The 18,064-nt window shown below is 37.1% G+C and overlaps 1 protein-coding gene across 5 annotated transcripts in view; it reads right to left on the bottom strand.

Moving 5' to 3' along the window:
• The window catches only part of RPAP2 (RNA polymerase II associated protein 2), a 100,011-nt gene that overhangs the window by 64,282 nt on the left and 17,665 nt on the right, over positions 1-18,064 (bottom strand). The gene's annotated exons all lie outside the window — the stretch shown is intronic.

The following is an 18,064-nucleotide window of genomic DNA, read 5'->3' as shown; positions in this document are numbered from 1 at the left end:
ACCTGGGTGGCTCAGTTGGTTAAGCAACTTCAGCTCACGTCATGATCTCAAAGCTTGTGAGTTCAAGCCCCGCATTGGGCTCTCCACTCTCAGTGCAGAGCCCACTTTGGACCCTCTGCCTCCCTCTCTCTCTGCCCCCCCCACCCCGCCATTCTCTCTCTCTCTCTCTCTCAAAATAAACATTAAAAATTTAAAAAAGAAAAATATACAAAGAAGAATACACAAAAAATGGAGTGATAATCCATGTTTATCAATAGGGAGACTCAATACTGTCAAGATGTCATTCTCAACTTGATCTACAGATTCAATGTAATCCCAATCAAAATCCCAGCAAGTTATTTGTGGATATCACAAATTGAGTGTAAAGTTTGGGAGGAGGCAAAAAGACCAAGAATAGCTAACACAATAATGAAGAACAAAGTTGGAGAACTGACATTACCTGACTTCGAGACTATAACGCTACAGCAATGAAGACAGTGTGGTAGTGGTCAAAGAACAGATAAATAGATCACTGGAACAGAATAGAGAACCCAGAAATAGATGCACACAAATATATTCAACTGATCTTTGACAAAGCAGCAGAAGCAATATGAGGGAGAAAAGACCATTTTTTCAACAAATGGTACTGGAATACTGAGTATTCACATGTAAAGAAGTGAATCAAGGGGCACCTGGGTGGCTCAGTGTGTTGGGCCTCTCTGTTGATTTCAGCTCAGGTCACAATCCCAGGGTTGTGGGATTGAGCCCTGTGTTGGGCTCCGCACTGACTGCGGAGTCCACCTGAGATTCTCTTTCTCTCCCTCTGTCCCTCTCCACGGCTTGGACTTTGTCTCTGTCTCTCTCTCTCTCTAAAACAAACAAACAAACAAACAAACATACAAACAAACAAGTGAATCAAGACAAAGACTTATACCATTCACAAAAACTAACTCAAAATGGATCATAGAACTAAATATAAAACACAAACTATACAAAACTCCAACAAGATAATATAGGAGAAACTAGATGACTTTTTAGATAGGACACCAAACACACAATCTATGACTGAAAAAACTGGTAAGTCAGGCTTCATTAAATTAAAAAAATTCTGCTTTGTGAAAGATATTGTCAAGAGAATAAAAAGAAAAACCAGATTAGGAGAAAATATTTGCAAAAGACATACTTGATAAAAGACTATTATCCAAAATATCAAATAACTCTTAAGAGTCAGTAAGAAAACACCTCAATAAAAATGGGTCAGAGACATTAAAAGACACCTCACCAAAGAAGATATAAAGATGGCAAGTAAGCATATGAAAAGATGCTCTACATTATATGTCATCAGCAAACTGCAAATTAAAAGAACAGTAAGATACCACTACACTTGTTAGTATAGCTAAAATACAGAACACTGACAACATCACATGCTGGTGAATGTTTGGAGCAAGAGAACTCTCATTCATTCCTGGTGAAAATGCAAAATGGTACAGCCACTTTGAAATACAGTTTGGTGATTTCTTTTAAAACTAAACATACTCTTACCATACAATCCAGAACTCTTACTCCTCGGTATTCACCCAAAGGAGTTGAAAATTTACATCTACATACCATTTGCACCTTTGTGGATAGAACTAGAGGGTATTATGCTAAGTGAAATTAGTCAGAGAAAGACAAATATCACATGACTTCACTCATATGAAGAATTTAAGATACAAAACAGATGAACATAGGGAAGGAAAGCAAAAATAATATAACAACGGTGGGGGGGAGACAAAACAGAAAACACTCTTAAATATAGAGAACAAACAGAGGGTTGGTGGAGGGGCTGTGGGAGGGGGGATGGGCTAAATGGGTAAGGGGCATTAAGGAATCTACTCTTGAAATCATTGTTGCACTATATGCTAACTAACTTGGATGTAAATTAAAGATAAATAAATAAGAAAATTTACGTCTACACAAAAGCCTGCACACGGATGTTTACAGCAGCTCTATCCATTTTGCCAAAACTTAGAAGCAATTAAGATATCTTTCAGTTGGTGAACGGTTAAATAAACTGTAGTAAATTCAGACAACAGATTATTATTAAGCATTAAAAAGAAACTAGCCACCATCAACCTAGAAAAAGACAGGGAAGAAACTTAAATGCATATTATTAAGTGAAATAAGCCAGCCTGAAAAGAACATATTCTGTATAATTTTACTACCTAATATTCTGGGAAAGGTAAAACTATGGAGATAGTAAAAAGATCAGGGTTGGGGCGCCTGGGTGGCGCAGTCGGTTAAGCGTCCGACTTCAGCCAGGTCACGATCTCACGGTCCGTGAGTTCGAGCCCCGCGTCAGGCTCTGGGCTGATGGCTCAGAGCCTGGAGCCTGTTTCCGATTCTGTGTCTCCCTCTCTCTCTGCCCCTCCCCCGTTCATGCTCTGTCTCTCTCTGTCCCCCAAAAAATAAATAAACGTTGAAAAAAAAAAAAAAAAAAGATCAGGGTTTATGACAGGTGGGAGATGAATAAGTGGAGCACATAGGATTTTTATGACTATAAAATTACTCTGTATAATAATGTAATTAATGTTGGATTCAAGTCATTATATATTTGTCCAAGCCCATAGAATGTACAAAGCTAAGAGTGAACTCTAATGTAAACTATGGGCTTTGGGTGATAATGATATGTCAATACAGGCCCATCAATTGTAACAAATGAGCAATTTTGTTGGGGGATGCTGATAATGAGGGAGGCTATACAAGGGTAGGGATAAGGAGGGTATATGGGAAATCTCTGTACCTTCCTCTCCATTTTGCTATGAAGCTAATATTGCTCTAAGGAATAAAGTCTATTAATAGAAAAAAAAGTAAATATAAGAAACTAGACATACATGAAAGAGAAGCTAAGGCATTGAATATTAATCCCATTTAAAGGACAAAATAGGGTTCCAATGAAGGCCATGATATTGCAAAAAAGCATTTCAATTAAAAAAAGTTAAGCCAAATGGATAGATGGAACCACAGGTTATTCGAGTTATGACACTGAAAGGCTGCTAATCAAAAAATGTCAGTTAAAGATATTTTTCTATATAATTAAGCATCAGAGTTGACCACATAATACTGCCTAGATAATCCATTTATCTTGTGTTCAGTCTTAAGCAGAAGAGGCACTGCTATGAATGGACTCTCCTACCAATCCTCTCCTTAAGTTATGGAAGGCACCGCTAACTAATCAAGGCATTCTTTCCCATTATATTCCTTCTCAGAACCACACATCAGGAGACATATGGGATGAAACCAATATTTGCCATCCCTGCTTTAGAGATTCCACTGTAGTTCAGGAATTCTCCAAGACCAATAATAAAAAATTTAGAAGGAAAGGCAAAATAAGACAATGGGCAATGAGCTGACTGAGAGTAAAATTTTAATCTATTTTTGTTTTTTTCCTTAGTCCCTCAGCCAATTGAGGCATATCCTTTCCCAATCACCCAATATTACCCTATTTACACTACTTCTACTCACTAAAACTCTAGTTATAGAAGCTACCTTGGGTTGGTGTTCCTCAAAGCAAAGGACACTACTTGGATGGTGACTAGCCTTGATTGCCCCAGGGGATATTTATAACTCTCATTAAGAGCTTTTTAGGCCTAAATAATATGCTAACTTTTACAACAGAGGATTTTATTGCCTCTCACAGGTACCTGTAGTTCTTTCATTCTTCCTATCCCACATCCCCATCCAAGTCTTCCTGGCTAAAATTGTCAAGGTTCAGTGCCTTGCAGCTGCCTGGCATTTAGTCCTATAAGGTCTGAGTATCTCTATAGGTAAGAAAATATGTATAGACAGTGATTCTCAATTGGACTCTTACACTCAACAGCTAACCTACAAATGCAGGGTATATATTCCATTATTCCTTCAAAAATAAAATTCTGAACTATTATATGTATGAATTATGCTGTGTATATTAAGTAATATAAAGAACAGGTTCTTATTCTTAAGGACGTTATAATTTAGTAGGAGAAAAACGCCTGTTCTAAGAGCTTCACAAAGGTTAATCCTCACAAGAATGAGTAGCTACAACTATTATTCCCATGATACAGATAAAAAAATTTGAGTACTAAAAGAATAAGTAGTGGAAAGCCACACAACTGGTAAGTGGTAAAGCCAGAAATCAAATCAAGACAGCAGGGCTCTTAACTACATTTTGCATCATATAATTTCAGAGAATATATGTTAAGTATCATGAGAGATACATGAACTGCTACAACAAATTACAGAAGAAATAAAAATTGCTTGCTGAGCCAATGAAGAAAAGCTTTAGATTCAGTTGGGTCTATAAAGATTCATATAGTTTATATAGAAAAGCCTTTAAGGCTAACTCTATGGATCTGAGGTTTTACTCCATAAACCTCTCCCTTTTTCCTCTTGCCTTTTAGGATATTATCATACTTAAATCTATCTTGAGAAAATAAACACAGAAACCAACAAACCCTGTCCTTCAATCATACAGCTCCCCCCACTCCCTTTTTCATTGTAACCTTTCTTTATAGAAGTCTGCACTGGTTTTCAATTCCACATCTCCTATTCAATCATCACCCCTCTGCCTCCTGGAATCTGTATGCATTACTCTACTGAGAGGTCTCTTGCTAATATTACCAATCACCATAGAAATGCTAAACTTAATGGATATTTTTCAGGGTTCTGTCCCTACCAACCTTTTTAAAGTAGAAGAAAAATAATCAACTTGAGAGGAGAGCTTGAAAGAGTGAGAAAATAGGAATAAATCATGAAGCAAGCCTTGGTGACAGAAGAAAAGAATCAGGAACATAGAAAGTATAAGCAATGAGGCAGAGAAACGAGAGAGGATAAGAAAATAACGTTGAAGGAAATTCTGCTGGATGCACTCAATCATTTAGTTAAGTGGTAGGTTAAATTATCTATAATGAGTTGGGGATTGGGTTCAAAGTTTAAGGAGAGAAGAAAATGTGTGAACTTATCAGAGAGTCAATAAGAAACAAAGAAAAAAAACATGTGAACACATGAGTGAGATTACACAGAATAAAATGGAACAGGGCCAAAGGAATGGAAAGAGTGCATGAGGCTTTGGTGTCAGATCTGGGTTTAAATTCCAGATCTATATAAATGAGCCTAGTGTTCTGGGTTAGTCACTAAATCTCTGTGAGCTTCAGTTCCACCACCCATAAAATGAGTAATAACACTTCTAAGGGGTCTTGTAAGGACTGAGACAGCTTATTTAAAGCACTAATGTTCTAAATGAGACAGCTTATCTAAAGCGCTTGAGAACTTTACTCAATAAAGATCAGGAACCCAACCACAGAAAAAAAGGGTGAGGGAGGAGTTAAGATGGTAGAGGAATAGGGGGACCCTAAGCTTGCCTAGTACCTCAAACACAGCTAGATAAAAATCAAATCATTCTGAACACCCAAGAAATCAATCTGAGGACTGAGAGAACAAAACTGCAAGTCTACAAGTAGAATTGTAGAAGGTAGGAGCTGCGGAGACTTGATTTGGGGGAGGTAAGAACTGCGGGTGCTGTGGAGGGGAAGGAGCCCTGCTTATATAGAGTACCACAAGGTATTAGAAGCAGTGGAGCCCAAAATCTGAAGTTGTAGAAGTCTGCCCACTACAGGGGTCCAGCCCGGTTTAGTGGTGCTCCTATGGTGAAGGAGAGTGGAGAACCGAGAGTGGACAGCATGGACTGAGGATCCCCTGGGTCACATGAGGAGAAACAGTTCCCCTCCACTCCCCTTGGGAGTGGCTGCAAGGCCTCTCCAGGGCCAGAAGAATGGATGGCACCAATGTGCTGTACTGTTGCCAGGCACAGCAGTGGAAACACTGGCTGAGGGCAGTGAATCTTTTTTTTTTAATTTATTTTTTATTTTTTTAAATTTTATTTTGTATTTTTAAAATTTATTTTATATTTTTTAAAATTTACATCCAAATTAGTTAGCATATAGTGCAACAATGATTTCAGGAGTAGATTCCTTAGTGCCCCTTACCTATTTAGCCCATCCCCCCTCCCACAACCCCTCCAGCAACCTTCTGTTTGTTCTGCACATTTATGAGTCTCTTCTGTTTTGTCCCCCTTCCTGTTTTTATATTATTTTTGTTTCCCTTCCCTTATGTTCATCTGTTTTGTCTCTTAAAGTCCTCATATGAGTGAAGTCATATCATATCATTTTTGTCTTTCTCTAATTTCACTTAGCATAATATTCTCCAGTTCCATCCACGTAGTTGCAAATGGCAAGATTTCATTCTTTTTGATTGCTGAGCAATACTCCATTGTGTATATATACATATATACATATACATATATATATACATACACATACCACATCTTCTTTATCCATTCATCCATCGATGGACATTTGGGCTCTATCCATACTTTGGCTATTGTTGATAGTGCTGCTATAAACATGGGGGTGCATGTGTCCCTTCGAGACAAGCACACCTGTATCCTGTGGATAAATGCCTAGTAGTGCGATTGGTGGGTCGTAGGGTAGTTCTGTTTTTAGTGTTTTGAGGAAGAGGGCAGTGAATCTTGATGCAGGCTTTCTGTTCTGCTTTGCCTAAGATCTGAACCACTGTGTGGTCGTGTGACTGCTGTCTTGGACAAGCTGGCAAATGGCAAAAGCATGGCAAGGCCCTCTTCCAGAGGAACAGCTTGGAGCCATGCCAACCAAGTCCCTAAAATTTGGAGTTTAGAAACCCAGCCATGGGCCTGAGACAAAACAACTTGGACATAAACAGGGTGAAGGCAGCCTGGGACATAAGGGAGATAATTGTGTTCTCTTCTGTGAGGGATTCCTGAAGAGTGGTGGGTGCAAGCTCTCTGCTCTGTGGATAAGACAGCTGAGCAAACCCATTTTGCTCCCCCGTCCATCAGCACTGACTGACCTCAGTGAGCTAACCAGCACCACCAAGTAAAGACCTGAGCTGCTTACGCCAAGCCCCAGCCCTGCTGCACCCTGCTGTGCCCTGCAGGTGTATCTCAATGAGGGCAAGTTGGCCTGAGAAGCAGCACAGAAGCTGACCCCAGAAGACCAGCACAAACCCCTCGTACACTCCCAATTCCACTGATCATAGAATGCTGCAAAGCTTCAGGTCTAGGGGAAATAGGGTCTAGATTCCTTTTTATTTTTTTAACTTTTTAGTTTTATATGTATATATATATATTTATAATATATAAATTAGTTATATAATATATATAAATATATATTATAAAATAGAAATATATATATAACTATATAAATACAAATATTGCTTTTATTTTTAGATCTAGCTTCTTTTAACAAGCAGATCAAATCATATTTTGTCTGGACAAAATGACAAGATGTAGGAATACACCCCAAAAGAAAGAGCAGGAGTAGAAGTAACAGCCAGGGATTTAATCAATACAGATAGAAGATGTCTAACTAGAATTTAAAACAATTATAAGGGCACTAACTGGGTTTGAAAAAAGCATAGAAGACACTACAGAATCATTTACTGCAGACATAAAAGAACTAAAATCCAATGAGGACAAAATTAAAAATGCTATAACCAGGATGCAAACCTGAATGGATGCCATAATACCAAGGATGAACAAAGCAGAAGAATGAATCAGTGATATAAAAGATAAAATCACAAAAAATAATGAAGCTGAAAAGAAGAGGGAAAAACAGGTATTGGATCACGAAGGTAGACTTAGGGAACTCAGCGACGTCTGAAAACGTAATAACATTCATACCATAGGAGACTCAGAAGATGAAGAGACGGAAAAAAGGGGCAGAAGGTTTATTTGAGCAAATCAGCTGAAAACTTCCCTAATCCGGGAAAGGACACAGACAATGAAATCCAAGAAGCACAGAGAACTCTAATGAAATTCAACAAAAGCTGGCAATCGCCAAGGTATATCATAGTCAAATTCACAAAATACCCAGAGAAGGAAAGAATCTCCAAAGCAGCAAGGGAAAAAAAAGTCCTTAACCTACAAAGGAATACAGATCAGGTTCGCAGTAGACTCATTCACAGAAACTTGGCAGGACAGAAGGGATGGCAGGATATATTGAACATGCTAAATGGGAAAAATGTGCAGCCAAGAATACTTTATCTAGCAGGCCATCATTCAGAATGGAAGGAGAGATAAAGAGTTCCCCAGAAAAACAAAAACTAAAGTTTGTGACCAGTAAACCAGCCCTAGAAGATATATTAAAGGGGACTCTTTGGGAGGAAAAAAGACCAAAAGCAACAAAGACTAGAAAGGAACCGAGAATATCACCAGAAACACCAGATTTACAGGTAACACAATGGCTAAATTCATATTTTTCAATATTCACCCTGAATGTAAGTGGACCAAATGTTCCAATCAAAAGATATAGGGTATCAGAATGGATAAAAAAAAAAAAAAAACAAGATCCACCAGGGGGGTGCCTGAGTGGCTCATTCGGTTAAGCGTCTGACTTCAGCCTAGGTCATGATCTCACCATTCCCGAGTTTGAGCCCTGCATCAGGCTCTGTGCTGAAAGCTTGGAGCCTGGAGCCTGTTTCAGATTCTGTCTGTCTGTCTGTCTCTCTCTATCCTTCCCCACTTGTGCTCTCTCTCTCTCTCTCAAGAACAAACATTGAAAAAGTTAAAAAACAAAAAACAAAAAACAGAACAAGACCCACCTATATGCTGCCTACAAGAGCCTCATTTTAGATCTGAAGACACCTGCAGATTAAAAATTAGGGGATGGGGAATATTTATCATGCTAATGGACATCAAAAGAAAGCTGGAGTAGCCATACTTCTATCAAAAAAACTAGATTATTTATTCCTCCGACTTGGGAGGCAATTATATATATATATATATACAATTCAATATATATAAATCAATTAATATATAAATATATATGTCAATTAATATAGAAATATATAAATCAATTAGTAACAAGCATATATAAATATATATCAATAACAAATTTATAAATCAATTAATAACAAGCATAAAGAAACTCATCAATAACAATACAATAGTAGTAGGGGACTTTGACCCCCCCACCCACTTACATCACCGGACATATCATTCTACACAGAAATTTAACAAAGAAACAATGGCTTTGAATGCACCCCAATGCACTAAACAGACATTCAGAACATTTTATCCTAAAGCAGCAGAATATACCTTCTTTTTGAGTGCACATGGAACATTCTCCAGAACAGATCACATACTGGGTCCAAATCAGCCCTTAACAAGTACAAAGAGATCAAGATCATTCCATGCATATTTGTAGACCTCAACACAATGAAACATGAGATCAACCACAAGAAAAAATTTGGAAGTACCACAAAATACATGGAGGTTAAAGAACATCCTATTAAACAATGAATGAGATAACCAGGAAATTAAAGAAGAAATAAAGAAATACATGGAAGCAAATGAAAATGAAAACATAACAGTTCAAAACCATTGGGATGCAGCAAAAGTGGTCATAAGAGGGAAGTATACTGCCATACAGGACTACCTCAAGAAATAAGAAAAGTCTCAAAACAGACCTAACCACATACCTAAAGGTGCTAGAAAAGGAAAAGCAAATAAAGCCAAAAGCCAGAAGAAGGGAAATAATAAAGATCAGAGCAGAAATAAATGATATAGAAACAAAAAGTAGAACAGATAAATGAAACTAGGAGCTTGTTCTTATCAAAGCCAGACTTATCAAAAAGAGAAAGGACCCAAATAAATAAAATCATGAATGTAACAGGAAAGATCATAACCAAAACCACAGAAAAAGAAATAATCATAAGAGATTATGAAAAATTATATGCCAACAAATTGGGCAAAACCTAGAAGAAATGGACAAATTCCTAGAAACATAGAAACTACCAAAACCGAAACAGGAAGAAATAGAAAATTTGAACAGGCCCATAACCAGCAAATAAACGTAATCAGTAATGAAAAATCAATACACAAAAGTCCAGGGCCAGATGACTTCCTAGGGGAATTCTACCAGACATTTAAAGAAGAGTTAATACCTATTCTTCTCAAATTGTTCCAAAAATAGAAATGAAAGGAAAACTTCCAAACTCATTCTACGAGGCCAGCAATACCTTAATTCCAAAACCAGACAAAGAACCCACTAAAAAGGAGAATTACAGGCCAATATCCTTGATGAACATGTATGCAAAAATTCTCAAAAAGATACTAGCAAATCAAACCCAAGAGTACATTAAAAGAATTATTCACCATGATCAAGTGTGATTTATTCCTGGGCTGCAGAGATGGTTCAATATTTGCAAATTACTCAACGAGATACACGATATTAATAAAATAAAGGATAAGAACTGGGGCGCCTGGGTGGCTCAGTCCGTTAAGCATGACTTCAGCTCAGGTCATGATCTCACAGTTAGTGGGATCGAGCCTCATGTCGGGCTCTATGCTGACAGTGCAGAGCGTACTTGGGATTCTCTCTTTCTATCTCTGATCCTATCCCACTTGCATGCTCTCTCCCAAAAGTAAATAAACTTAAAAAAAAAAAAAAAAGGATAAGAACCATATTATCCTCTCAACAGATGCAGAAAAAGCATTTGACAAAATAAATACAGCATCATTCTTTATAAAAACCTTCAACAAAGTAGGAATAGTGGGAACGTAACTTAAAATCAGAAAGGCCATATACAAAAGACCCACAGCTTATATCATCCTCAATGGGGAAAAACTGAGAACTTTTCCTCTGTGGTCAGGAATAAGACAGGGATGTCCACTCTTACCATTACTACTTAACAAAGTACTGGAAATCTTAGCCTTAGCAATCAGACAACAAGAAAAACATCAACAAGAAAGGCATCACAATCAGCAAGGAAGAATAAAGTTTCACTATTTGTAGATGACATCATATTCTATGTAGAACCTGAAAGACTACACCAAAAAATTGCTAAACTGATACATGAATTCAGCACAGTCATGGGATATAAAAATCAATGTACAGAAATCTGTTGCATTAATACATATACCAATAATGAAGCAGCAGAAGGAGAAATCAAGGAATCTATCCCATTTACAACTGCACCAAAAACTATAAGATACCTAGCAATAAACCTAACCAAAGAGGGGCACCTAGGTGGCTCAGGCGGTTAAGTGTCCGATTTCAGCTCAGGTCATGATCTCGCAGATTGTGGGTTCAAGCTCTGCGTCAGGCTGTGTGTTGACAGTGTGGATATAGATTAAGAGAACAGAATAGAAAACCCAGAAAAGAACCTGCAACTACATGGTCAACTAATCTTCAACAAAGCAGGAAAGAATATTCAATGGAAAAAGGACAATCTCTTCAACAAATGGTGTTGGGAAAGTTGGACAGCAACATGCAGAAGAATAAAACTAGACTAATTTTACACCACACACAAAAATAAATTCAAAATGGATGAAACACCTAAAATTTGAGACAGGAAACCATCAAAATCCTAGAGACACAGACAGCAACCTCTTTGACCTCGGCCGGAGCCACGTCTTACTAGACACATCTCCAGATGCAAGAGAAACAAAAGTAAACATGAACTAATGGGACTTTATCCAGATAGAAAAGCTTCTGTAAAGCGAAGAAAACAACAAAACTAAAAGGCAGCCTACAGAATGGGAGAAGATATCTGCAAATGACCTATTTGAGAAATAGTAATCAAAATCTATAAAGAGCTTCTCCAACTCAACACCCAAAAAACAAATCATCTAGTGAAGAAATGGGCAGAAGACGTGAACAGACATTTTTTCAAAAAAGACATCCAAATGGTTGACAGACACATGAAAAGATGCACAACATCACTCATCAGCAGCAAATCAAAACCACAATGAGATACCACTTCACACCTGTCAGAATGGCTAAAATTAATAACAAGAAATAACAGGTATTGGCAAGGCTGCAGAGAAAGGGAAACCGTCTTGTACTGTTGGGAATGCAATCTCGTACAGCCACCGTGGAAAACAGTATGGAGGTTCCTCAAATAGGCAAAAACAAAACTACCCTATAATCCAGCAATCACATTACTAGGCATCCAAAGGATACAAAAATACTGACTTGAAGGGGTATATGCACCCTGATGTTTACAGTAGCATTATCAACAATAGCCAAACTATGGAAAGAGCCCAAATGACTACTGAAGACTGATGAATGGATAAAGGAGATCTGGTATACGTATATATACAAAGGAATATTACTCAGTTATCAAAAGAGTATTTTGCCATTGGCAACAAGTGGATAGAGCTAGAGTATGTTACACTAAGCGAAATTAGTCAGAGAAAGACAAATACCATATGATTTCACTCATAAATGGAATTTAAGAAACAAAACAGATTAACATAGGAAGGGGGGGAGAAGACAAAAAGAGAGAATGAAGCAAACCATAAGAGACTCTTAACAATAGAGAACAAACTAAGGGTTGATGGTGGGAACGTGGATTAGATGGGTGATGGGTATTAGGGGCACTTGTTATAATGAGCATTGGGTGTTATACATAAGTGATAAATCACTGAATTCTATTCCTGAAACCAATATTGCACTCTATGTTAACTAACTAGAGTTTAAATAAACATTTTAAAAGAAAAAAAAAAGATGACTGTCACTTGGGAAGGTAGACATGGTAGAAGGTTAAGGGAGAAAGAATCTGGGATTGTTTGAATGGACAATACTGTAACTGCTGACTGTGGAGCTCAAGAAAACAAATTTAATGAAAGTCTGTCCAACCTAGAAGAATAGAGCTAAGGTAGAGACAGGAGGTCAAAATGAGGTTACAAAGCATACTCAAGAGTGATAGCTGTAGATGAGATAGAGGTTGTGGTCACAACGGGAAGCTCTTATTTCAAGATCTTGGAGGTAGAATAGCCCATATAAGAGTAAGTCTATGTATGGCTGAATTAAGAGATAATCAAAATGTAAACACTATTCTGAATCATGAATACAGTTTAAGATAATTTTATGAGAAATACCCAGCTACATAACAACATTTAAGGAAAAACACTTAAGAATTAAGAAAAAAAAAAAAAAAAACCCTCAATTTCTAAAGGTAAGGGGAAAGCCAGAATATACAAAGTGCCTACCATATGGTAGGTGACCTTGGCTTTCTTTCTTTTTTTTTTTTTTTTTTGTGGTGTAATATACATTACATAAAATTTACCATTTAAACCATTTTTAATTATAGTTCAGTGGCATTAAGTACATTCGTATTTTTGTACAACTATCACCATCATCCATTTCCAGAATATTTTCATCTACCCACACTTTGTCCTAGCTGTTTTTTATACAACTTCACTTAATCCTCATATAACTTACGGCTTTTTTTTCTTTACAGATGAGGAATCTGAAGTTTTGAGAGGTTAAGCAATTAACTAGTAAATCTAGGATTCGAATTTGGATCTTTCAAAGTTCAAGCTCTTTCTACAACATGCTGCCTGTAAAATCAGAAAAAAGACTTTAAAAAGTTGTGAGGGTACTACCTTTGTTTAATCTTTCTCATAGGAACTCAATATACTTTACAAGTGACTATTTTCCCCTCCTTTGTTTTTTTTCTTACTTCAGGTAAAGAAAACTATATTGAACATTGTTTCTAGATATTTGATGAGTAATCTTAACAGTCTCCCTGATACCCAGTCTGTAAAATGGAGAATAATATGTGACACTAAAATAAATTAGATTGGCACTTAATAAGGTTATTAAATGAAAGGTTCAATATAAAAATTCAGTTTTATTGTTTTGCTATAGCTGTTTAGAAATAATGAGGCACTAAGTTATATTGCATTCTTTTCTATCCTTAAATGAAATTCAAAAGCTATTTGTTAAAAGTGACATGTCTCTTTTCAAAACGTTTTAATGTTTATTTTTGAGAGAGAGAGAGAGAGAGAGAGAGAGAGAGAGAGAGATTGTACAAGTGGTGGAAGGACAGAGAGGGAGACACAGAATCTGAAAGCAGGCTCCAGGCTCTGAGCTGTCAGCTGAGAGCCCGATGCAAAGCTTAAACCTGTGAACTATGAAATCATGACCTGAGCCGAAGTCAGACACTTAACCCACTGAGCCACCTAGGTGCCCCTCTTCTTTTTTTTAAGTTTATTTATTTATTTGGAGGGAGAGAGAGCACATGGGAGAGAGAGAGAGAGAGCGAGAGAGAGAGAGCGCGCGTGCGGGAGAGAGAACCCAGAGCAGGCGCCACACTGTCAGCACAGAGCTCAGCGCAGGGCTCGAACTCACGAACTGTGAAATCATGACCTGAGCCAAAACCAAGAGTCGGATCCTTAACCAACTGAGCCACCCAGACACTGCAAAAGTGCCATTTCTCTTTGTTCTATGTATCTTCCATTCCCCTCGAAGTTTACATTGCCCCGGATTATTCTCAATCTGATAGGACCTCAACTTAAAAAATAAAAATAATCATGTTAGTTAAAGAATACCTTCAAACTGCTTCTTCATAAACATTTTAATGTTATTTTCACCGAAGTATAAATTACATGATTAACTGCAACTTTAGCAATATAAATCTAAAACTAGAAATAACTTGTGCCAAATAACCTTGTGTGTATATATACACATATATGTGTCTGTATCACTCAGAATATGTGTACTATACATAAACCAACAAAAGCAGCAGGCTACAATTCCCCCCTGTGGTGGAAATTTTTCAAATATAATATGAGACATGTTAAAACCTCTTTAAGACAAGTTTTTATTCTGTACACCCAGCAACAGAAGTGGCTGTTCAGGAAGAGGTTAGAGAAGTTGTTCTGCAGAGGTTTTTGGCTTCCGCACCTCTGAGATTATACTGTTTATTGCCAAGAAGCATGTGTGAAAATCCCCTACTCTGGGCCACATGATGGCGCTTTTAGCTCTGTCAGCATTAGCCATTCACCCCATTTTGATCTTTTAAACTATAATTTGATTCTCAACATTTGTCCTTCCTTCTTAGTTTTAACTCCTGATTTTTTAAGTTACAAAGAAACCGCTTTCCTTCAAAGATTTGTCAGAGCCTGTAGTGAACAAAACAGGATTTATAAATGGAACTATATGACTATCTAAATGAGCGTACTGTCTAAGAGGAACAAATATGTGGTCTGTCTCTGGCCACCAAGTGGGTGAAAAATTTCTAACTCACAACATGAGATGCATCATACTGCGTCATGACCCAGTCCATCTAGGTCAATGTTCTGTCTCTGACACGGCATCAGGAGACATTTTGGGAGAAGCACTGTTGTTCTTCATGACATTGAAGATACAGTCCACATATTTTTTCATATCTTAATAATAAAAATGAGGGACTTGAAAACCTCTAAGGCACCTTCTGACTCCAAAGCCTCAATAGAAGTATGGAGATAGAATTCATGAATTTCTCTATATCCTTCTTAAAGCTACTTACACATTTTAAGCAATGAGATACACAGCCTTCTATGGTATAAAATAGTATCTTAGGAGTGTTAAGGGACACTAAAGATTTTAGTATTTTGGAGTCTGGTGAATAAATTTATATTAGCTTTCATAACAATATAAGACTAAATTGAGTCAAATTCAACATTCTGTTTCCAAAGAGTATGGAAGATCATAGTGTCCCTGAAGATGCCAACTTCAAGTTGTTCTGAACATGCTATAATATATTCCTGGGTTTCTTCATAATTTAAGAACTCTGTTCCAATCTTTCATCAGCCTTTATCTTTATAGACTGAAGAGTTCAAATTATTCAAGTCAGTAACATTTATTCTAAATTCTTTTTTTTTTTTTATTTTTTATTTTTTTTTTCAACGTTTATTTATTTTTGGGACAGAGAGAGACAGGGCATGAACGGGGAAGGGGCAGAGAGAGAGGGAGACACAGAATCGGAAACAGGCTCCAGGCTCCGAGCCATCAGTCCAGAGCCTGACGCGGGGCTCGAACTCACGGGCCGCGAGATCGTGACCTGGCTGAAGTCGGACGCTCAACCGACTGCGCCACACAGGCGCCCCTCTAAATTCTTAAATGAGACAGACTTCCCTACAAAATTTTCCCAGTCTTATGCTTACAATTTTAATTTTCACCACTTTTTATAAATAAGACATTTCCTATCTAGGAAACTTTCACTACAGTAGCAGTTGACTGACTCAGAACTGCAAAACATTAGAACTAAAGGGAACTAAGAGTTTAATTGCAACTTTCTACTTTACCAATGAGGAAACTGAGACTTAGTGTTGATAAGAGACTTTCCTATAGTGAAACAACTAAAAACCTAAGCTGGATACAACAAAACAGTACTTAAAAAAAATTTTTTTTTAATGTTTATTCATTTTTGAGAGACAGAATAAAGCATGAGCTGGAGGGGGGCTGAAAGAGAGGGAGACAGAATCCAAAGCAGGCTCTAGGCTCTGAGCTGTCAGCATAGAGCACAATGTGAGGCTTGAACTCACTGACCACTAGATCATGACCTGAGTCAAAGTCAGATGCTTAACCGACTGAGCCACCCAGGCGCTCCAAGAGTACTTTTAAAACTGCATATTAGAATTTTAAAACTGCATATTAGAATTGACCAACCAATTAAGTGGATTGCTATCAGCATTTAAAAACAAAAACAAAAAAAAGCAACAGAGTAGGAGCACCTGAATGGCTCATGCAACTGGGCTTCTGCCTCTTGACTTCAGTGCAGGTCATGATTCCGAGGTCATGGAATGGAGCCTGCATTTGCTTCTGCCCTGACAGCACAGCCTGCTTGGGATTCTCTTTCTCCCTTTCTCTCTACCCCTCCCCTGCTTGTTCTCTTTCTCGCAAAATAAATAAATAAACGTTAAAAGGAAAAAAGCAATAGAGTAGAAAGTATCGGGCTGTTCAAGTAATGAGGATAAATATCATTTTATAAAACTTTGTTTCAGTTACATGTGTATTGAATCATAACATAAAATACACTTATAGTGGTCAAAAATTTTTGAAATCATTGCAATAAAATACTCAATTCTTTGAGTGGATTTAAAATTTTGCTCTTATTTTTAAAATTTAAAATTGCTTAATAATTATTAATATCAAAATAAAATCAACAATAAAACAATTATGATTATGATTTAATTATGAAGGTGATGCAAGTTATTATGATGATGGCTTACTTTAAGCTAATTAAAAACATCTCTGCCATACTAAATGCTGCCATTTAAAAGAAACCATTTTTCCCCTTTAAAGGAGATAGGTTTTGAAGTGTTATACCCCATACTATATGCGAAGAGACTTTCTTTAAAAGTCATATTTCTGGGGGCGCCTGGGTGGCTCAGTCGGTTGAGCAGCCGACTTCAGCTCAGGTCATGATCTCGCAGCCCGTGAGTTCGAGCCCCGCGTCGAGCTCTGTGCTGACAGCTCAGAGCCTGGAGCCTGTTTCGGATTCTGTGTCTCCCTCTCTCTGACCCTCTCCCGTTCATGCTCTGTCTCTCTCTGTCTCAAAAATAAATAAACGTTAAAAAAAGAAAATTAAAAAAAAAGTCACATTTCTGTAGAGCTTATATGTGCAACAGCTAGAAAAGCTCTTTAAAATAATATGAATTCTAGAATTTTGATCATTAGAACACATAAAATATAATAAACATCCTCTGAAGACACAGTGACCTCTAGTGGATTCATGAAATAAACCGACATAATTCATGCCCATAAGAATTTATAAATTAAAGTAACATGCAACCAAATATAAAAGACACTAATATGATTATATACTGACAAGTATTACACATAAATAAGGGCTACAGTTAATACTATGTACATTGTGACAAATGTTTATTTACAGATTATTGGTTACTTCAAATCAAAGAGAAATATAATAGAATCCTAGCAACGTTCAGAACCTATCACAAGCTTAAGAAATATATTTAATTTTTCTGAGATTGTTTGATAAAGATGTTAGATTAAATTGTTTCTAAGGACCTTTCAGCTCTTTAATTATGATCCTTTCTTCTTTAACTCATCTTGTACATCAATGTCAGATCAAATTCTGTTCAAGTGTTTGATGGCTCCCTAATACTTGTCCCCATTAGAATAAGTACAAATTTGTTTCACTTGTATATTTATTATGCCATCCAATTAAAATTTCAATTTAAACTCATAGGTTGAGTTTCATTAAGTGTGTGTGTGTGCTCGTACAGGTATGGACA

Source organism: Herpailurus yagouaroundi, unplaced genomic scaffold (assembly GCF_014898765.1).
Source record: "Herpailurus yagouaroundi ecotype Mexico unplaced genomic scaffold, PumYag 77, whole genome shotgun sequence".
NCBI classification, from domain to species: Eukaryota; Metazoa; Chordata; class Mammalia; order Carnivora; family Felidae; genus Herpailurus; species Herpailurus yagouaroundi.
The sequence above is the reverse complement of the archived record's forward strand: the minus strand, read 5'-3'. Positions and strand labels throughout refer to the sequence as shown.